The sequence below is a fragment of the Malania oleifera genome, chromosome 13 (genome assembly GCF_029873635.1).
Source record: "Malania oleifera isolate guangnan ecotype guangnan chromosome 13, ASM2987363v1, whole genome shotgun sequence".
In the NCBI taxonomy this organism is placed as follows: Eukaryota; Viridiplantae; Streptophyta; class Magnoliopsida; order Santalales; family Ximeniaceae; genus Malania; species Malania oleifera.
The window spans coordinates 63,667,800-63,691,092 of NC_080429.1; the positions used below are offsets into that span (position 1 = coordinate 63,667,800).

Sequence of the window (23,293 nt, forward strand, 5' to 3'; positions counted from 1 at the left end):
GCCTATTAATCTTTGGCCATATCGGCTGCCCTCCTTTTACTCTCAAATATAAGGAATTTAGTTCAAAAATTTGGGAGTATCTTGAGCCACTTTTCGATCTTTAAGCAGTCTTTTGTGTTTTTTGACTTGTGAGCCCCCCCCCCCCTTTTTTTCTTTTGGTGAATGGCTTATTCCGAACGAATGTTAGGCATTTGGCTTAATTCGAGCCGATGTGAGAGAACAACTTAATTCGAGCCGCTTCTTAGGAGTGGACGGCTCAACTCAAGCTGATGACACATACGGCTCAATCCAAGCCATTTCTTAGTAGAGGAAAGCTCAATCCAAAGCCAGTGTCACGCTTCGGCTCAATTCGAGCGGATATTTGGCTCAATCCAAGCCAATATCTGCCGTTATTCTTCCTCTTAGAGCCATGTAGAATGGAAACTTCTAAGGCTCAATCTTCAACAATAGTTAGTGTGAGAGCTGCCAGATCTTGCTTATCCTTAGATGACTTATCCTGTCTACGCAACTTATATTTTATTCCAAGTGCAATTCGCCTCAGGGTGCTTTCCAGCTCTGAATCGGCCCTCCAACGTGGTCTACATGAGGTCTTCTTGTATGTCGACTACTTTGAGACTAGGCTTAGGCTGCCCTTCCACCCTTTCATCTCGGATACTTTACGGTTTAACAATTTATCACCAGCCAATTGTCCCCTAACTCTTATCTTACCCTAGTGTGCTTCGCGGCTCTACTCATCCAAAAGGGTCACCAACCCACCCTGAGATAATTTTGATCGTGTTGTTGGATGAGGAAACATTTTTTGGAGAAGGAGGTTTTCTATATTAATTCCCTTCTAGAGTACAAACTCTTCACCCCTGACAGCTTTTCCATTCATCAGTGGAAGTCTAGGTTCTTCTTTGCTTCTGGGGAGTTGAATTTTTATAGGCCTCATACCTAGTCAACACCTCTTGACGGTGATATCTCCTCTCCTACCTTCTTGTGCTTCACCTCCCTTATATTTTTCTATTTTTCTTACAATTTAATCCTCCAACTTGCGCAGCCCGCTAACACCGCCTGCTCCCCAATTTATCACCAATAAAGCAGGCTATTATTGAGGAACTCCGTCATGGGGCTTGTCAAGGAATCATCCCTTGCACTGAGTTGCTAAAGGAGCAAAACCTCGTGCGCTGCAGATTTAGCCCCGTTCCACTTGGCCTTGTTGCTTGATTTTTCATAAATTGGGATTTACACATTTTTCCTTTTTTATACATTTTTTACTTTCACCTCTCCTCTTGCAAATATGGATTGGACTGAATTTGAACAAATAATCGCCAAAAAGAAGAAAAGGATATGCAACATCAAGAAGAAAACTTCTCAGGATGAGGCATCCCAAGTGCACAATACTCCTGAGGCTCCCTACTGCCACCCTCACTACAGTATTCGATGGATCTGGTCGGCATGATTCATTTGTCTTTAGCGCCACCCTCTGACGTGCCATTCTTCCAAAAGATTCCTACGATCTAAAGATGAAGCTCCTTGAAGCCCTTAGCTCTGTCGCCCATCATGCCGCTTACTAGGAATGTTGCATATGTGTCCACATATATATGTTGTATGTCTACCTTGCTTGCTTTTTTTTTTTTTTTTTTTTTTTTTTAAGCCTACCACAATCAATCTCACCCTGGAGGACAAAGTTAGTGAGATGCATAGGGTGACTTTGGAGCCTAGAGAGCAAGCAGTGGATTTACAAATGCAATTGAATACTAGTGCCGCTTAAGAGAAGGCTCTTCAAGAGGAGATCGCCATGATCCGAAATGTGGAAATCCCAGCTACTGTTGATTCTGCTATTGCTGGATATCATAGCTCCAAAGAAGGATAGAAAGAAAGTTAAGATCAAGTCATATCGCAGGGGATTTTATAGTTGCCAGGAGCAGTTCAAAATGAAGAATCCCAACATTGATGTATCCGAAATTTGTTCTGCTAATTATGGCAATGTGAGCCGCCGCCCCTCTTCCCCCCAAGGGAAGAGGATAAGGAAGAGGATGAAGAGGAAGATGTGGCAAAAGACACAGGCAATTCTAGGGAGCAAGACTTGATTTGTAGGGCTCTTCTTATTTATTATGTAACTACATCTAATAAACTTTTTATTAAAAAATGTACAATTATTGATAATATTTCTTTAATATTTCTGAGTTCCATGTATTTTGAATCTCCCTTCCTACTAAGCCCTTTAGTATGTATGCCCCTGGTTTAATCTCTTTCGTTATCTGATAAGGTCCCTCCTAATTGGTCTTTAGCTTGTTGGGTCCTCGGTCACCAGGCTTGTTCCAAACTTTCCTTAGCACTAAATCTCTTAGTTTGAAAGCCCAAGCTTTCACCCAACATTGTAATATTTTGCCGCCCTCTGTTGGTACATTGCCATCCTGATATGAGTCTGGTCCCACTTCTCTTCCAATAGATCTGATTTTGCCATGAGTTCTTCATTGTTCCCTTCCTCATCAAAGTGCTGCCTTTGCCACAAGGGGATTCCCACTTCGGTTGGGATGACTGCTTCTGTTCCAAAAGTGACCAAAAAGGGAGTCTCTCCTGTGGTTGTTCTATGGGTGGTGTGGTGCACTCATATTATTGAGGGGAGCTTTTCCACCCACCAACCCTATGCCGATTCTAGGCAAGTTTTCAAACAGTGCAAAATTGTACAGTTCATATTCTCCACTTGTCCATTGCTCTACAGATGCACCATTGATGCAAAAAAAAGTTTTATGCCTACATCGGAACAAAAAGCCTTGAAACGGTTGTTGTCGAATTGTCTCCCATGATTTGCCAATATAGCCCAAGGCACTCCATATCTACATATGGCAAAGGTCCAAATAAACTTGGTGATGTTCCGTTTAGTGACATGGGACAGTGCTTCAACTTCCACCCAATTCGTGAAGTAATCTATTACAACCACCAAGAACCTTCGCTCCCCAATTGCTTAGGGCAAAGGGCCCAATATGTCGACCCACCACTGTGCAAAGGGACAAGGGTTGGTCAAGGGAGTTAATGCACTGGCTGGTGTGTGAGCTATGCTGGCACACCTCTGACATCTGTCACACTGCTTTACCAATCCTAACGCATCTCCCCTCATGGTTGGCCAATAGTACCCCTGTCGTAAGGTTTTGTTAGCCAATGCCCTTCCAGCTAGGTGGTTACGACATACCCCTTCATGGATTTCTTTCAGTACGTATTCTAATTTTTTATTTCCCAAACATTGTAAGTATGGTAGTGTGAGAGATCATCGATACAACTCTTTGCCTATTAACGTGTATCTGGTTGCCTTCTTCCTAAACTTTAAGGATTCCTTCCTGTCATCGGGTAACCATCTATCCTTGAGAAATTTGTGATTGCAGTTCTCCAATCTTCTTCTTCTTCTATTGTTGCCACAATGACTTCCTTATAAGTCAGTTTTCCTACCCGCTTCAAGTCGATTGCACTCTCCCAATATGGCTTTGAGGCCGAGGCTAACTTCGAGAGTGCATCAGCTTTTACATTCTCCACTCAAGGGATGTGCTTAAGGCTAAACTCTGAAAATGCCTTGGAATATTCCAATACTTTTGCTAGATATTTTTTCATCTTTTGCTCTCTAGCTTTAAAATCGCCTCACCTGTTTTACCACCAACTGAGAGTCACTCAAAACTTGGAGATTTCTCACCTCAAGGGACAATGAGAGCCACAACCTTGCTAAAAGAGCTTTGCACTCTGCATCATTATTTGTTGTCGCGAATTCCAACCATTGTGCATATTGCACCACATCCATCTGGTGTCGCAAGAATCAAACCTACTCCCCTTCTTATTCCATTTAAAGATCCGTCCACACGGAGCATCCATACTTCCACATTTTCCAAGTCTTTAGAAGTTTTCTCAACAATCAAACCGGCTAAAACTTGTGCCTTGATTGCGGACCTTAGTTTATAATGGATGTCAAATTCTCCCAATTCGACTAACCACTTCATCATACTTTTCGACAACTTTGGACGTTGGAGGGTTTGTCTTCAGGGCATGTTGGTTAACATGGTGACTTTGTGTGCTTGGAAGTAAGGCCTCCGCTTCCTAGTTGCAAAAAGGACCGCGAAGGCAGCCTTTTCTGCTAGTGAGTAGTTGATCTCCACCCCCCGTAGTACCTTGCTAGTGTAATATATCAATCTATGTTGTCTACCTTCTTCTCGAACAAGGATTGAACTCACAACACAATGCGTAAAGGCCAAGTACAAGTCTTCTTCGATAACTGCCTTGGTCAAAAGGGGTGAAGAGCCAAGGTACTATTTTAACTGTGTAAAAGTTTTATCCTGCTTTTTACCACATTCAAATTTTCTTGCCTTGCGGAGCGCCTTGAAGAACGGCAGACACTTATCTCCTAAACAAGAAACAAACCTGCTCAAAGATGCTATCCTTCTAGTCAAAATTTGTACTTCTTTCTTGGTTTATGGAGCACACATCTCCATCAAGGATTGAATTTTGTCAGGATTCACCTCCATCCCTCTATGGGTCACCATAACCCTAAAAGCTTCCCTGCTAAGACACCGAATGCACATTTGGTTGGACTTAACCTTATCCCATACTCATAAAGTAATTCAAATGTTCATCCCAAATCCCTCACATGATCATCAGATTTCAAACTCGTCACCAACATATCATCCACATAAGCCTCTATGGTACTTCCCAGGTGATCTTTGAAAATCTTATTCACCAGCCGCTGGTAAGTTGCTCCTGCATTTTTTAAGCCGAACGACATTACTCTATAGCATTAAAGCCCTCTTTTAGTAATGAAAGCAGTTTTTTCTTCGACCTCAAGATGCATTTGGATATGATTATACCCTGAGTATGCATCCATGAATCTTAGGACCTAATGATCAAATGTGGAGTCTACCAACTAATCAATTCGCGGAAGGGGAAAACTATCTTTGGGGCATGCTTTGTTCAGATATGTGAAATCAATGCAGGTCCACTACTTGCCATTTGACTTTTTTACTAATAATATGTTGCTGAGCCATTCAGGGTAGCTAACTTCCCTTATAAAGTCAGCTTTCAAGAGCTTTGTTACCTCCTAATCAAATAACCTTGATTCATCTAAGAGTAAAGCTCCTCTTCTTCTGTTTTATTGGACAACGGTTAGGATCCACTTGTAGCCTGTGGTCAATAACTACGGGATCAATTCTTGGCATATCATTAGCAGACCAAGCAAAGATGTCTGCATACTCACTCAACAACCTCATAAGTTTTGTTTTCAAAGAATCTGGCAATTGGGCCCCTACTTGGACATATTTTTTCTAGTTGTCTTCCTTTATTGGGATGTTGATTAACTCCTCTTCTGGTGTGCAGATCTATGGGTATAGGCCTCTTGTCCTTTTGTCCTGCCCTTCAGGGCCATTAAGTAGTAATTGCGAACCGCCATCTGATATCCTTTTATTTCAGGATGGGGAATTTGACCTTCAAGTTCAAGTTACAGCCTGAGCTGTGTTAAGTGCAGGGTATCCCAATATTATATTGTAAACGGAAGGATGGTCTACCACCAAGAAATTCGTCATTAACGTGACCTATTACGGAGGTGCCCCCATAGTCAGCGAAAGTGTGATTGTACCCAAGAGATGAACCATGTCACCTACAAATCTGACTATGGGTGTTGAGATAGGCTTCAGCCATTCCCTTCCTATCTTCATTTCTTGCATAACCAACCAAAAAATTATATTGGTCGAACTTCCACTGTTTATCAATACCCTTCTTACCCGATAGTTGGCAACGAGTAGTGATACCACTAAAGCATCACTGTGTGGCTATTGGAAATCTTTCATATCTTCTTCTGTAAAGGTGATGATCCCATCTTGCCTTAACTTTTTCTGATTCTGCGCGAGAACCTCAACGAGGAAAACTTGCTTTGCATATCTTTTCCTTGCTCTTCCACTATCCCCTCCACTAGTAGGTCCTCTGAAAATCATAGCATTTTCCCCCACAACTTGCTCCTCTTTTTGCACGGCCCCTGGTTTAATGCTTCGACTTGGCAATCACTCCTTTTTATAAACTTTGACAAGTGTCCCCGTCTTATCAGAGCATCAATTTTATTTCTCAAATAGACACATTCTACTGTGTCGTGCCCGTGGCCCCTATAAAATTTGCAGAATTTTGAGGTGCTCCTTTTGTATGGCGGGGTGCACATGGGCTCTGGCCAGGAGACATAGTTTTTCTCCCTAATATGCATTAGCACATGAGTTCGATAAACATTCAAGAGAGTGTAGGATTGGAACTTAGGTGTGATTCCCACCTCCTTTGAACTATTAGATTGTTTGTTATTCTCTTGCCTCTTTCCCCCCTTGACTGCATCATCCAAGTCTCTTGGGCTATTCCTTTTATAATCGGTCTGGCTCCTCCTTGTGGTGATAACCTCTTCTAAATTGATTTATTTCTAGGCTCGTGTCATTAGTTCTCCCATATTGGTCGGGGGCTTTTTCCCCAACGAATTTAGGAAATCCGCCAGTTGAAAAGTTGACGTCAAAGCTACTACTACTACCCCATGATACAAGTTTCGAAATTCCAAAAGTAGCTCTCCCCTTGGACAAGACTGATCAAATGGGCTGAAGTTTTTTCCATTTTCCAACTGCTGACAAAATATCCGATAAATTGCTGCTCCATTTTAGAAAAGGACCCAATAAAGCCAAGCCTTAAAGTTTGATACCATGCCCTAGCATTCCCCTTTAGGGTGGCTTCAAATACTTGGCACATGATTGCATCAGGCGCGCCTTGTAATTGCATTAACACTCTAAAGGTGTCAAGGTGGTCTAAAGGATCAGACAACCCATCATACCCTTCAATGCTTAGCATTTTAAACTTACTTGGCAAAGGAATCTCCATTACCTCTTTAGTGAAAGGAGGGTCTGAAAATTTGGTAAATGAATCCCCTGTAGAGAGATAGTTGCACACCTCCTTCACTAGTTTTTCTAGTTGGTCAATTTTCTTGAACTTTTCCTCTAGCTCCTAGGACCGTTGCTCATAAACGCCCACATTGTTTGCATCTTCTACGGTTCAACCTTTTTTGTTGGGTCTAAAACCTTTACAGTGGCTTCTTGTGGGGCCACTATCTTTCTGTCGGGCGCTGCTTCTATTCGAGTGACCTCTAGACCATGCTCCATATGATCCTTTCTCTGATGTAGGATCACAGTGAACATGTCTTCCACCCTCCTCTGGAAAGTCAGAAATTCACTTAGAGGGACGCTTGGTAACGAATTGTCTGCCGGAGTAGAATGAATTGATTGGGGCGATTGGTCTCCCACAGCGGGTTTTCATTTGGAGTTATGTGACATCGTCATGGTGAAAGATGGAAAAACTTCCCATGTTCCCACAGACGGCGCCAACTGTTGCTACCAAAAGTTGAATGGCTTCATGAGGGTTGACCTTCGACCAGAACCACCTGAGAGGAGTCAAGCAAGTATAGCTTGGAGGACCCAGGGTTTACACCGGGAGATCACTCCGATGCTTAAGTTAGGAATTGAGGGAGGTTTAGATTGCAACAATAAAGAAGAATGGATGAGAATGGTGAGAATAAGATGCTTACCTCGTCCCGTAGCGCCCCTTTGGCCCTTTTATAATAGTGGTGGCATACCCTTATTTAATTCAATATTTATGGGTGCATTATTTCGCTTACGGGGGTTATGGATTAATTTAGGGACATTAATGATAGAGAATAATTATGAATTATTGATAGTAGCTCCTCATTTATATGCCCATTAATCTTTGGCCATATCAAAACCAAAACAGTTCCATTAACAAGAAGAAAACTAACATGGGACAAAGAATATCTAGAAGGATTGAACTAGAAGGTGTGGTTCTCACCCAAAAGATCCATTTATACATCTGTAATGGGACCAAATTTTGATATGCTCATGGCACCTCATAGCTCATGCCGGGTAGCATTGCCCAACATGGCATGTGCAACGCCCTTGCACCACATCAAAGTGCGGAATCCATGGATAAGCCCATAGATGTACAGATTAAGTCAAGGACGAAACAGAAGCCCCATCAAGACGGGATACATGACACCCTCGCCATCCACACCTTGGGAGAAGTCTAAGAAGTTCTAGCTCGCTGGCTGAATTCAAGGACTCCACCAAAGAGGAAATATAGCATAGTTGAACCTCTGTGGGGCAACAAGGGGGATTTCGTGTTGTCACTCCAACCCTTTTACAAATGGCAAAATGAGCACACAAACCCAAGCAACCTAACATACATGATTCATTTGATCCATGATGGAACACCTTAGGAAAGGTATCGATCCCATTATAACCCACTTGGCTGACTCTCAATGTGATAAGAAAGAACATCTCTATTGATCAAATAAGCACAATGCACAAGCAACATTTGGTTTCAACGACCACCATCTTTAACATAGAAATCGAAATAATTATGACCCCTCTCTCCCTTTTGTGGGGATTATACGGTTACACAATTGCATTGATCCATTCACCCTGCATAGATACCCTAAAACAGTTGCTGTCATCACATAGGTGCACTGCTTTCCCCTCTAAGCCCTTGCTAATTGCGTTGGCTAGCATTCTGTGCATGACACCTCACCCCTTGTAAAAAGGACCACATTAATTTTGGTAGTTTAACTGAAAAGGCACAAAAAACTAAATGCCAATAATATGGAGTAGGGCACTTAATTTTTCCCTGGTTGGCCTTTTGTGCATCATACCCAAGGTCTTAAATTTCGATTTCGACTCAAATTTCGAAGCTCCAAAAGTACGGAAATTTCAACAGAAATTTCGATTTCAATGTCGATTTCGATTTCAATTTGAAAAAGTAACGGAAACTAGTAGTAAAGCATGGAATTCTTTGTGAAACTTTAGAAATGGTTAACAAACATAAAAATATAAGTTTTAAGACTAATATATTACAAATTAAATACATCTATGTTTTGTATGAGGTGGAAAAGTTGTAAAATAGTATGTGTATCAAACATGTTTGTAAGATAATGTACATTAAACATATTCAGTTAATGCAAATGAAATTTATAAATCATTTAAATATTATTTATTATACAAATATTGATAATTTAGACATGAATGGTTAAATAAAATATTACTATAAGTTTATTTTTTCATATAATTTCAAAAGCACTTGTGATAACCTTTTGTTTCAATAAAATAAATTAAAAGAAAATTTTCACTTCATTCTCGAGGTTTCGATAAATTTCGACAAATTTCACTAAAATTTCAAGGTTTCGATAAATTTCGGATGATTCGTTGAGATTTCGACGGAAATTATGCAAGACGGAAATCGACTACCATTTCGATTTCGAGGGTGACGGAAATTTTGACAGTTTGGTGGAAATTTAAGACCATGATCATACCTCACCCCTTGTAAAAAAGGACCACAATGACTTAGTGGTTCAACAGAGAAGGTGCATAAAACTTAATGCCAATGACATGGAGGAAAGCACCTAATGATACCCCAAACCTTGAAGACTAAGCCTCATCCAGTAGAGGCAAGTCTCAACAAGACAAGTACCCTATTGTCCTTCCAGCCTTGCACTTATGGCTTCTATGCAACAAAGGCAGAAACTGCAGAAGCAATCCTAAAGACCCTGACTCAACCATGAGGGAGACTGTCAGAGAGATCACACCTTAAAGAAGTGAAATGGTCTCCCCCACCTGCAACTTTGATAAATGTTCATCATGCCACTGCCAGAAATCTAACTATCATCAAAGCAAGGCTTCCTCTGTTAGTTTTTTCGAATAAGCCACCACTAACAAGCTACATCAAGCTGGCAGACATGAAGGTTTTGCATAGGCAAATGAATAAGGTTGAAAACCCCCCGAATTGGACGTTTGGTCACCTCACATAATTTTCTGCATGATACCACACCCCTCACAAAAAGGACCACAACAATTTTAGCAGTTAGTTCTGCTGAGAAGGCAAATAAGACTTGTTGTTGGTTATGTGGTTGGTTGTGTGAAATATTGAAGACATGTGGTGGTTCTGAGAAGGGCAGCAACATGAGGGTGTTTTCTGGTGACGGCTGAGTTTGGTTTGGTGGTAGTGTTTAGGTTGAATCTTGCTCCAATACCATGTTGAGATTGTGGGCAAAATGAATGACCAAACATAAATGATAGGCCTCTCCCTCTATTTATAATATATGCCAAGTAGTACATACCAATAACCATAACATCCTTGCAAACTCACACTTACTTACATAGCTCTAGAACATACTGATAATGCTAATAAAGTCTGATTTGCAGCTTGCTGATTTATTAACTAAAGCCTTGGGAGGTGCTCATGTGAAATTCATTTGTGACAAGCTAGGAACACATAATATATATGTTCGAGTTTGATGGGGTGTAGTACCCCGACCCAAAAAAATAAATAAATAAAGAGATATTTTGGAGGAGATATTTTGGAGAAGATATATTGAAAGGAGATATTTTGAGATATTTATATATAGATATCTTGGAAGAGATATTTATTTTGATTACTTAAAGTTAGGTTTTATTTTATAAACTCTCATTCTCTCTCTCTCTCTCTCTCTCTCTCTAGAACTTGAACCAACCCTCTCTCTCTCTAGGATTTCACGTCGTCCGTTGCCGGAATCCATGATCCGTTGTTACCACGTGGATCAGGAGGAGAATCTCTACATTTATCATGGAACGGATCTTCGTTTGTGGAATTTCAAGATTTTCCCTAAAATCAAGGTAAGGGTCTAAATTCGGTTTCGGTTCGGTAGATCAGTAGTATAGGAAATTATATTGACATATTATTCTTCGGTTTTTAGGTTTTGGATCAATTCGTTCGTATTTTGGTTTCAGGTTTAAGGTAAGGGGATTTGTTTACATCAGTTTATTTTGAAAAGTAAATCGGTAAAACTGTAGTCTATACTATTATGTAGGTTATGACTATTCGTTTGCAAAATTCTATAGGGTAAAAGTGTCGGTTTAATTATTTTTACGGTTTTGGTAAATTTAGGAATTTTTACATATGATCTCCAAACATTTTAAAAACTTACCTAATTGCTTTAAACTACTAGTGGGAGATGCTTGAACCTTCATTTTTCATTTAAATGACTTTTTGAACGGATTACTCCTTAAAGCGGTTTTTGACTAAACGAACGTGATATATGCTGTTAAATGGACTTATAATGCATTGGTATATATAGTTATGAACTATAGGAACTAAGGTTCCATTATACTATCTGAAACTGTGGAAAATAGGTGTCGGTTAAATACCAAATTTTATATGTGAAAAGGGGTAAACCGAGAGTACGTGTGCCGGTTGATACCTCAGTTTGAAAGAAAGAAAGAATGCTTGTTTAGTTCATTAATGAGATTGTGAAAATACTGGAAATGCACAGGTTATTATGTTTTCATTGTAAATTGTATATATAATAAATGGGACCACAACTTGTTACTAAAGGAGTTGAAAGATACTTTAGATTAAAGGAGCTGAAAGATACTTCAGTTTCTAAAGGCGCGATTCCGTTGCTAGTAAAGTACAGTGCAACCACACATGTGAATCAGTGTGGGTATAGAGATAGTCAGCTTGCAGGAGTATTGGGACCACTGGTGAAATAATGGACCATAAGGGGCAGTCGGACTATATAATAGATGCTTGACAGTGCTTGCACGAACAGGGCATGTCAGAGTTATCAATAAACAACCCGTGCAACAGGGTAAATAGGCATATTATGACATTTCAAAGCTGGACGTTGTTCTAAATATTCATATACATGATTTAAAAACTAAAATGGGTAAGGTCACAGGGTTGAGTACCGTGTGGAGGGATCGTACAGTGTATGGGCCTGTACCCTACCCTAACCTCGGGAACTCTCTCTTGTAACGATGCTGAATTAAATTTGTATATCTCCTATGGTGTAGTAATATGTGCAACTGTTTTAACTGGAATAAACTCATGTAATCACGTGTTGTTGTATTATCTTCCACCTTACTGAGAAGTGTCTGACCCCAATCTTACAACCTTTGTTTCAGGTCCTTCAGGGCATCGATCCTAGTCTTCTAGTGAGACTTTGGAGCTTAGAATCTGATTGATAGGAGTAAGTTTTTGTACTAGTACTAGGCTGTTAGCCTGGTTAGTTTCTTTTGGGGATGTAATAAAGTTTATGTTTTAAGTACGGATCCTATGTATTAAAGATATAGTTAGAACTCTGGTATATGTCTAATAGAATCCCTATGAATGTTTATGTTTTTCCATAATATTTGAATTACAGTTATGTATGAGATACACCCGTATGTCCCTGTTTAGGATGGGTTGTTTATGTATGTCTATCAGGTACAGGTATTCTATATGTGTGGTAGCAATCTGGGTCCGTATAAAGGGCCGGGTTGTTACATAGGGAGTGTTGATGATAATGTCAGTCGTTTAGTGTTGTAAGGTTCGAGATGGAAGAGGGAAAGAGAAAAGAAGAGAAGAAGAGAAGAAAAGAAGAAAAGAAGAAGAAAGAAAGAGAAAGACTGAGGCGACAGCTTCCTGGAGACCTAAAGATAGATCCAAGTATGCACTCTTACATATTAATAATAATAAAAATCTTACAAGGAAAAAAAATACTCCCACTCACACAACCTAATTGTTGAAATAACTTACTCTCTTCTAACACTCCCTCTCAAGTTGGAGGTGTATAAATATCACCCAATCCCAGCTTGTTACAACCATTAGACAAGGTAGGCTTAAAGGTTTTGTGAAAATATCAATTAACCAATCCATAGATTTAAAGTAGTCCTCACCACTTTCTTCGATATAACATCCCTCACAAAATGACAAAACTTCAAATGTGCTTCATCCTGTCATGGAAGACTAGATCGCTAGCGATATATACGGCAGCTGGATTATCACAAATCATATCTATTGGCTTTGTTACCAAAACCCAATCTCAGACATAAGAGATCTAGCCTCATAAGCTGATTCACAGTACGAGTCATAGCTCAGTATTCTGCTTCAGCACTAGATCTGGCTACAGTAGTTTGTTTCTTGTGACACCAATTAATGAGATTACTTCCCACAAGTGTACAGTATCCAGTATTAGACCTTCGATCATCAACAGAGCCAACCCAATCTACATTAGAGTATCCCATGATCTCACCTTTTTATTACATTTATATATCATGACTTTTTCGGGAGAGCCTTTGAGATACCACTAAATCCTACAAACAGCATCCCAATGTGGTTGTTTGGGATTTTCTCGAAACCAACTCGCCACTCATACTACAAAAGATATCTCAGGCCAAGTGACAAATCAAGTAGATCAACTTGCCAACTAACTGCCTGTATCGATGCTTGTCTTCAAATTTCGGTCCAACATACCTACACAGCTTCATGTTAGGATCCAAATGACTATCAATTGGTTTAGCTCCTAACAAACCAGTCTCATTTAGCAAGTACAACATATTTTTTCACTAAGATAGACTCAACCTTTTCCTACACCATACAATTTCAAAACCAAGAAAGTAACATAGATTACCCAAGTCCTTGATTTGAAATTTAGCTTAAAGCCACCACTTAACATTTGCAAGTCCACTCTAATTACTACCAATGATGATGATATCATCAACATAAACAACTAAAACTACCGCACTTGCCTCTATTTTGTGGACAAAGACCGAATGATCATAATAGCATTGGAAGAAGTTAAATGTAGGGACCGTCACACTAAATTTGTCAAACCAAGATCGAGGAGACTGCTTAAGACCATATATGGCCTTGTGCAATCTACATACTTTACCATCCCCCCCCCCCCCCCTAAGCAACATATCTAGGAGGTTGCTCCATGTATACCTCTTCCTACAAATCTCCATATAAGACATTCCTCACATCCAATTGGTATAAGGACCAATCAAAGTTAACTGCCAACGAGATCTATGCACAAACAGAATTTAGTTGTGCGACAGGAGAGAAGGTCTCAAAATAGTCAATACCATATGTTTGGGTGTATCCCTTGGCAACCAATAGAGCCTTAAGTTGTTCAATAGTCATCAAGAAGATATTTAATAGTGTGGACTCTGATAACCATACCCTTTCGGCCACGGTATATGGTAGCAGAATTGTATGTGCTGGCCTAGTCTATTAAGACAGCATATATTCTACCTTATTTAATCTAGCCATATATAGAAGAGTATATTGTATATAGGCATATAATTGGCGTTTATTCGCAGCATATATTTTACCTTATTTAGTCTAGCCATATATAGAAGAGTATATTGTATATAGGCATATAATTGATAGGTGTTTATTCTTACCTTGTATAGTCCGATGTAATGGCTGATCTTCAGCCTTGTAATGAGCCCGACAATTTTTATATAAAGGGAGCAACTCTCATAAGGAGGGATATTCAGAACAAAACCCTTTTTGACCTGGTATCAGAGCCCCAAATTATTTTCATAGTTATCTCTCAGCTTGGCTGTATTCTTGGTTTCTTGGTTTCTCGGTGATTTGGTTTTTTTTTTGTGGGTAGTGGCAGAGAGTTCTGGGCAACAGCAGTTTCTTTAGGGGATTAGTGGTGCTGTCGGTGATTTCCAGTGGACTCTAAACTGCTGTTCGGCAGTTCTGTTGAAGGTGTCGGGAATTTCTGTGGAGTCCTGGTGCAGTGATTTTCTAGTTCAGAGGTTCTAGTTCTGGTTGTGATGAATTCTTGGTGCCTGTTGACAGATTCTGGAGGGGCAACTCCAGTGAATCAGGTTTATTCTTTCTGATTATATCTTTGTTGCTATTCTGGTTTGTTTTACTTTTAATCTATTGCAAGTCTGTGCTGTTGGGCTATTGCAAGTCTGGGTGTGTGACTATCGGTGAAAATCCTCCAACTCAATCAAGCATTAACTACAGAACCAAAATGAAGTTTGCTGGATTCCAACAACTTTCCTATAAATATTGGCTGAAGATTGACCGAATGCAAGACATAGCACACAAGAGCATCGAACTCACACAAGTATGGTTTTAAGTCGTGGCAGCAGGTAGCATAACATAATGGTAATGAGTGTAGCAAGAAGCAGGCATACCAGATGTTACATAACAGGAACCAGGTGTAACAACCATGAATTTTTTCCAAGCATGCACAACCTTATGCATATTAGTGTATTTGCATGTTTTAAGCTTTTAATCTTTCTTGGAAAAATTTTTAGTGCATATTAGATCCTTTAGTTCAACTAAGTTGTCAGGTAAGGCCAAGAAATTTTCATTTCTTTTAAACCACCATTGATAAAAAAATTATGTGCGAGTGTGTGAATTTATACTTTTTCATTACTCTTATGTGTGATAAATTAACTAATAAAACAAAATGCATTATACACTCTATTAATCTATTAAACATATAAGACATACAAATAAGACAAACATACAATAACTAGAAGAAAAAAAAAGGTCGGAGTTGAAAAGTATAGAACATAAATATCAAATTGCTAATATTATCAAAATAAAATATTTTCTTAACAAATTAGTATTGTCAAATTGTTATTAATGCATTTATTGTGAGGATTTTTTTTTTTAAAAAAAGTAAATTTTGTAACATTATCATCCTCATTATAATATTTTTCTCCCTCTCTCCCTATTGTGTATTGAGAATGATTTATGAAAGGGGAGAAAAGCAAAAGTGAGAAGAAAAAGTAATTTTTTTTGTTGTAACAGTCTTACAGCAATTACATAACAACCATAGCAACCTTTACATAACGGTCGTGGTCCGTAACAGCAGCCACGGGCATGATTTTTCTTCCCACCAATTTAGTGGTGTGTAACATTATCGAGCACCCAATAAAAATGTTATGTTTCGACATTACATAACAGTCGTGGTGTTATTTAAAACCATGCATGCTACTGCTTTAAAGGCTCCTATATGATCAATTTGGTTGTTTTTCTATTGCTATAACTTCATGTTTCTTATTGTATATCCTACCTAATAGGTTGAGTCCTTCTACAAGAGTGAGAACTCTCATAATTTGGTTGTGTGAGCTAGAAGAAAACCTCAAATGTTTACCATCTTGTTGCTGTTTTTGCTTTAGATGTTATCTTAGATTAGGACATGTCCGGGAGTGCTTTGGCACTAGGTATTGAGGGTAATCTCTAATTGGGACTATGTTCTCAGAGTGCAAAGGCACTATGTTTTGGCCAAGGGCCGTGTTGGGGCTGTCTTGAACCCATATGCTTTGTTGTCCCTAGATCCCTATTGCTACAACACGGTTGTTGATAAGTGCTCAACAACGTAGTACTGTTGTCCTAGTTTTGAAATACAATGAGCACTAGTGAAAAACTCAAACGTGCTTGTTTGAGAGTGGACATAGGTTAAGGACCGAAACACTATAAAATCTGTGTGTCACTCTAATCTCTTTCTTGTTGTTTTTTTTGTCCCACATTGGTAGAATAGTTCCACATTAGTATAAAATATTGTTTTGAATTTTTTATATTATTTGTCCCACATTGGAGAGAAGTGTTTTTTAGACTTGAGGTTGAAGCTATACAAAGAGCTCAACTCTTCATTTGTAAAACACACCTCAAAGTTGTACTTTATCAAGAAGTAGTGGATTGATCATCGGCGCCCGAAGACGTAGGTAATTCTATACCGAACCTCGTAAATTTCTTGTCTTATTTTTTTTACTGTTTTATTATTAGTTTTTGCATTACTTTAATTTCTTATATATTCAATAGCAATAGTTGTAGTATTGGTGTTTGGCACGAGTGGGGTGCCCGGCACAACAATTGGTATCAGAACTAGGTTGAATAGTGTTGATACGGAGGTGTTCCTCTGTTAGGATCCTTGATTCCACGTTTGATGCCTAAGAAAAACTTTGTCTAAAAAAGTGCTCAGAGACCATTGCGGCTTAGTTGATCCCTGGAGGTTGGTCTGGTCAAAGTAGAATTTCATAAGATAAAACAGAGTAGACACAGTTGGTACGTACTATTCATCCTAGGCCTTTTGCTTTGTTGGTTGCAATTGAATATATAGAAGATGGCAAAAACTAGGGCAGCAATAGAAGAAACTCTGTCCACACGAACTCCAACCCCTTCGACTTCGACATCATCATCGAAGACAATAGCTAATGCTCGGTTTGAGGTGGAGAAATTTGATGGTACCAATAATTTTGGTATGTGGCAACGTGAGGTGATGGACATCTTGTATCAACAAGAACTAGATATTGCTTTGGATGATAAACCGGTCGATATGGGTGATAGAGATTGGGAAAAGATCAATCGTCAGGCAAGTGGGATGATTCGTCTGTACCTCGTCAAAAATCAGAAATATTGTGTTGTAAGGGAGACATCTGCAAAGAAATTATGGAAGACATTGGAAGATACATTTATGACAAAGAGTCTGGAAAATTGGCACTATTTGAAAAAGAAATTGTTTCGCTTCTAGTATCAACCAGGTATTTCGATTAATGACCACATAAATGCTTTCAATAAAATTTTGACCGATTTGTTAAATTTGGATGAAAAGGTGAAAAATGAGGATAAAGCCATATTGTTACTGAATTCTCTTCCTGATGAGTATGAACATTTGACCACCACTTTATTGTATGGGAAAGATAAAGTTACTTATGATGCTGTTTGTACTGCATTAATTAGTACTGAATGCAGAAAGAAGGATCAGAGGGTCCACAAGGAAACAGCAGAAGCACTAACAATAGGGGAACGTTCTCAGAGTCATATGCCTGGAAGGAGGAGTAAATCTCATGGGAGGAATAAATCTCGTGGGAGACCTACTAAAAATGAATGCGCCTTTTGTCGTGAGAGAGGGCATTGGAAGAAAGATTGCCCTAAATTACAGCAGAAGAATAAGGGCAAAACACATTCTAATGCCAATATAGCCAATGATGATGGAAGTGAGTCAGATTTTTCTCTTGTTGGAACGTCTTCGTCACATTATTTTGGTGAGTGGATTTTGGATTCTGGTTGTTCCTATCACATGTGTCCCAATAGGGAATGGTTTTCTAATTTTGAAGAATTAGATGGTGGGGTTGTTTTTATGGAAATGATAATACTTATAAAACAACTGGAATAGGATCAATACAGTTAAAATGTCAAGATGGAACTATTAAGACCTTGACTGATGTTAGGTATGTTCCAAGCCTAAAGACGAATCTGATTTCATTGGGTGCCTTAGAATCTAAAGGGTTCACTATCACTTTGAAAGATGGAACCTCTAAGATTAAATCAGGTGCGCTGGTGGTGATGAAAGGAATAAAGAAAAATAACTTTTATTATTTACAAGGTAGTACAGTTATTGGTTCAGTAGCTGTTGTTTCTGAGAAAGACGTAGGTTCAGATACAACCAAGTTATGGCATATGCGATTAGCACATGCATGAGAAAAATTTTTGCAGCAATTAGCTAAGCGAGGTTTGTTAAAGGGTGCAAAGGTGTGCAAACTTGAATTTTGTGAGCATTGCATTCTGGGAAAACAAACTAGAGTGAAATTTGGCACATCAATCCACCAGACTGAAGGTATTTTAGACTATATCCATACAGATGTATGGGGGCCCACAAAAACGGCTTCGTTGGCTAGTATGCATTATTTTGTCACTTTTCTTGATAATTTTTCTAGAAGAGTTTGGGTGTATTCTATGAAGCATAAAAATGAAGTGTGATATTTTCCTTAAGTGGAAAAAATTAGTTGAAACTCAAACTGGCAAAAAGATTAAACGGCTCAGATCAGATAATGGTGGTGAATACATGAGTGACCCGTTTATGAAGGTATGTCAATATGAAGGCATTGCTCGACACTTCACAGTCCGAAATACACAACAGCAGAATGGGGTGGCAGAGCGCATGAATCGGACTTTGCTGGAGAAAGTTCGATGTATGTTGTCTAATGCTAGGTTTGACAAAAGGTTTTGGGCTTAGGCTGTTAGATATGCGTGTCATCTCATCAATCGTCTACCATCATCTGCAATAGGGGGAAAAACATCCTATGAGGTATGGTCTGGAAAGCCTACTAGTGATTATGATTCTTTACATGTATTTGGTACTATGGCTTATTATCATGTTAAAGAATCTAAGTTGGATCTAAGAGCCAAGAAAGCAATATTCTTGGGGATAAATGCAGGAGTCAAAGGGTACCGTCTTTGGTGTCTAGAGACGAAAAAAATGATTTTAAGTAGAGATGTAACTTTTGATGAACTTGCGATGATGAAGAAAACAATACGCAAGGAGTCACGAGTTGAAGAGAGACCAATGGTACTCAACAACAAGTGGAGGTTGAGACAATTTTGGGAAACCCAGTGAGAAATGAGACTACACAAGGTAACTCTCCAGTTACAGTGGGGAATAGTGTACAAGAAGAGGAGATTTCAGTTTGAGAATCTTCACAGCAACAAGAATCAATTATTTCTCAAAGGCCAAGACGAGAAATTCGAAAACCTACTCGGTATACTGATATGGTGGCCTATGCACTTCCAATTGTGGATGATAATGTTCCTTACACTTTCAAAGAAGCAATGAAGAACTCTGAATCAGACAAGTGGAAAAAAGCAATGGATGAAGAAATGCAGTCTCTTCATCAGAATCAGACTTGGGAGCTAGCCCAGCTGCCCAAGGGTAAGATAGCAATTGGTTGTAAATGGGTTTATGTAAAGAAAGAAGGATTTCCAGATGCAAATAATGTTCGCTTCAATGCTAGAGTGGTAGCTAAGGGCTACGCACAGAAAGAAGGCATTGATTATAATGAGGTATTTTCTCTAGTTGTTAAACATTCTTCCATTCGAATTTTGTTAGCTTTGGTAGCACAATTTGATCTTGAACTAGTTCAACTCGATGTAAAAACTGCATTTTTACATGGTGATTTGGAAGAGGAAATTTATATGACTCAGCCAGATGGATTTCAGGTTGCTGGAAAAGAAAATTGGGTATGTAAATTGGATAAATCATTGTATGGTTTAAAACAATCTCCAAGACAGTGGTACAAACGATTTCATCAGTTTATGATGGGTCAGAAGTACATTAGAAATAAACATGATCATTGTGTTTATTTTCGCAGACTACAAAATGGATCTTTTATATATTTACTCTTGTATGTTGATGATATGTTGATAGCTTCAAAGAATAGGGAAGAAATCAACAAGTTGAAAAGTCAGTTAAATCAAGAGTTTGAGACGAAAGATCTTGGTGAAGCAAAGAAGATACTTGGCATGGAGATTCGCAAAGACAGAATGAGAGGAAGAGTTAGTTTGTCTCAGAAACACTATTTGAAGAAGGTAGTACAGAGTTTTGGCATGTCTGAGCAGTCAAAACCAGTAAGCACTCCTCTTACTCCTCATTTCAAACTTCGTGCGATCTCTTAAATCAGATGAGGAACGTAAGTATATGTCACAGGTTCCTTATGCAAGTGCCGTTGGTAGTCTAATGTATGCAATGGTTTGTACTAGACCTGATATTTCACAAGCTGTTAGTATGGTAAGCAGGTATATGCATGATCCGGGTAAAGGACATTGGCAAGCTGTGAAATGGATTTTGAGATATATTATGAATACTATTGATATTGGTATAGTATTTGAGAAAAATAATACTATTGATCAACGTGTTGTTTGACATGTGGATTCGGATTTTGCAGGTGATTTGGATAAACATCGATCAACTACTGGATATATTTTTACATTTGTTAATGGTTCAGAGAGTTGGAGGTCTACCTTACAGTCTACCATTGCCTTGTCTACAACAGAAGCAGAGTACATGGCAGCTTTAAAGGCTGTTAAGGAAGTTATTTGGTTGCAGGGTTTACTTGAAAATTTGGGAGTAGTTCAGAAGTGCATTGTTGTGTTTTGTGATAGTCAGAGTGCTATTTATTTGGCAAAGAACCAAGTCTACCATGCACGAACGAAGCATATCGATGTTCGGTTTCATTTTATGCGGGATATTATTGATGGAGGCAAGATACTTCTTCAGAAGATTGCTACAACTGAAAATCCTATAGATACTTTGACCAAAATTGTGACAACAATCAAGTTCAAACATTGTTTGAACTTGATCAATATCCTGCAAGTCTGAATATTTTTGGAAGGCGCCGATGATGTGGAACTTCGGAAAATGTTGGTGACGGAAAAATTTGTTGAATTTATCATCAAGGTAGAAATTTGTTGTCCCACATTGGTAGAATAGTTCCACATTAGTATAAAAGGTTGTTTTGAATTTTTTATATTATTTGTCCCACATTGGAGAGAAGTGTTTTTTAGAGTTGACGTTGAAGCTATATAAAGAGCTTAACTCTTCATTTGTAAAACACACCTCAAAGTTGTACTTTGTCAAGAAGTAGTGGATTGATGATCGGCGCCCAAGAACGTAGGTAATTCTATACCAAACCTTGTAAATTTCTTGTCTTGTTTTTTTTACTGTTTTATTATTAGTTTCTGCATTGCTTTAATTTCTTATATATTCAATAGCAATAGTTGTAGTATTGGTGTTTTGCACAAGTGGGGTGCCCGGCACAACATTTCTCCACTTTATATTTTGATTGTGAACTTCATTTTGAATTCCCTTAATCAATCAAATAAATGGTTGCATTGTGGGTTTATATTGCACTCATCATTGATCAATCAACTTAATGATTGAATCAAAGCTGCAGTCTTCACATTGAGAATTTCCGTTTACCGTATTATTCATAAGTAATATCTACAATGATTGTGCTTTCATACTTTGACTTATTTAACCAATTTGATATCTTGGCAACACTGATTGTTCTTACATTCAATCTATTGTTCTATTAACTCAATGGTTCTAAAGATTAAATCATTTATTGAATATTGTGTGTAATCCATTTATCAAGTAAGCAAAATTGAATATTGAACTTATTGTGTTAAAAAGGAGAAAAGTTTTATATCACCCAATTACCTCCCTGGCTACCTACCCCAATCAACAGTATCTTAGATAGAAAAAAGAGAAGGTACAACGTGCGGGGACAAGGAGTCCACCACACAATAATACACATTAAATGAAAGAAAAATAAAAAGAAAAACAAAGAAAACACAACCAAAGTAAAACTAAACAAAATTAACCAAGAAACCCCCATTTCAAACCCTTTCTATTATATTTTACCAAACTCTTCAAATTTGCAAATTCCCTTCGATCCTTCACCTTTCAACTTTTGCCACCATCCAAATATCACTCAGCTTTAAATCCATTTTGTCCAAAATAATTTGAACTTCCAACTCCTCCTTTGAAATTTCCTCCACTGGTGTAGGCAAAATCCCATCGCTACACAGAGACTTATTCACCAACCTATCATTATAAAAAATAGAAACTCTCTCTAAACCTTCCAGCAAAGGTGGATGGACATAAGATAAATCCCATATTTCATTACAGGAATAATAAATGTATCTCGAATCTTATCCAACAACACCCCCCCCCCCCCAACCACAATCAATAAAAATCACAAGGTTAGCGATTATATGCCTCCTGGGTTCGATTCTTGTCCCTGGCTCCTGAATTTACCCTCCCTATGAGTGTCGGGTCGCTGCACAGGGCGTGGGATTAGTCACGGACCGTAAAACGGACGTGGACACCCGACATCACTCAAAAATAAAAAATAGAAAATCTCTTTAAACCTTCCAATGAGGGTGGATGGACATAAGATAAATCCCATATTTCATTACATGAATAATAAATGTATCTCGAATCTCATCCAACAACACCCCCCCCCCCCCCCAACCACAATCAAAATCACTATTATTATCACTTTCCGAGTCTAAAAAATTCCCCCATTTCTTTACCACCTTACCTTCACTAGTCTCATACCTACAGCTAACATTCTTCTCAACATAAGGGACTTTTAGAGTAATTCTCCATTAGAATCTCTCCTTAGTAATCTATGTCTTAAATATAGATTTCGACTCAAATTTCGAAGCTCTAAACGTATAGAAATTGATGGATTTTGATTTTGATTTGAAAAAATAATGGAAATCAATAGTAAAGCATGATTTTCTTTTGTGAAACTTTACAAATGGTTAACTAATAATGTAAGGTTTTGGACTAATAAATTACAAGTTAAATACATCTATGTTGTGTATGATTTGAAAAAGTTATCAAACATATTTGTAAGATAATATGCATTAAACATATTTAATTAATACAAATGAAATTCATAAATCATTTAAATATTATAATATTATACAAATAATGATAATTTAGACATGAACGGTTAATAAAATGTTGTTGTAAGTTTACTTTTTTATATAATTTCAAAATCCCTCGTAATAATCTTTTGTTTTGATAAAAATAAATAAAATAAAGAGAAATTTCAGTTCACTCCTAAATCTCTCATTTGAATCCTGAGGAAATTTCATTCTATAGTTAAAATTTCGACAAGTTTTTCTA

At 38.3% G+C, this 23,293-nt stretch overlaps 1 protein-coding gene across 3 annotated transcripts in view; it reads right to left on the bottom strand.

Moving 5' to 3' along the window:
- The window catches only part of LOC131146494 (probable cyclic nucleotide-gated ion channel 20, chloroplastic), a 168,215-nt gene that overhangs the window by 101,314 nt on the left and 43,608 nt on the right, over positions 1-23,293 (bottom strand). The gene's annotated exons all lie outside the window — the stretch shown is intronic.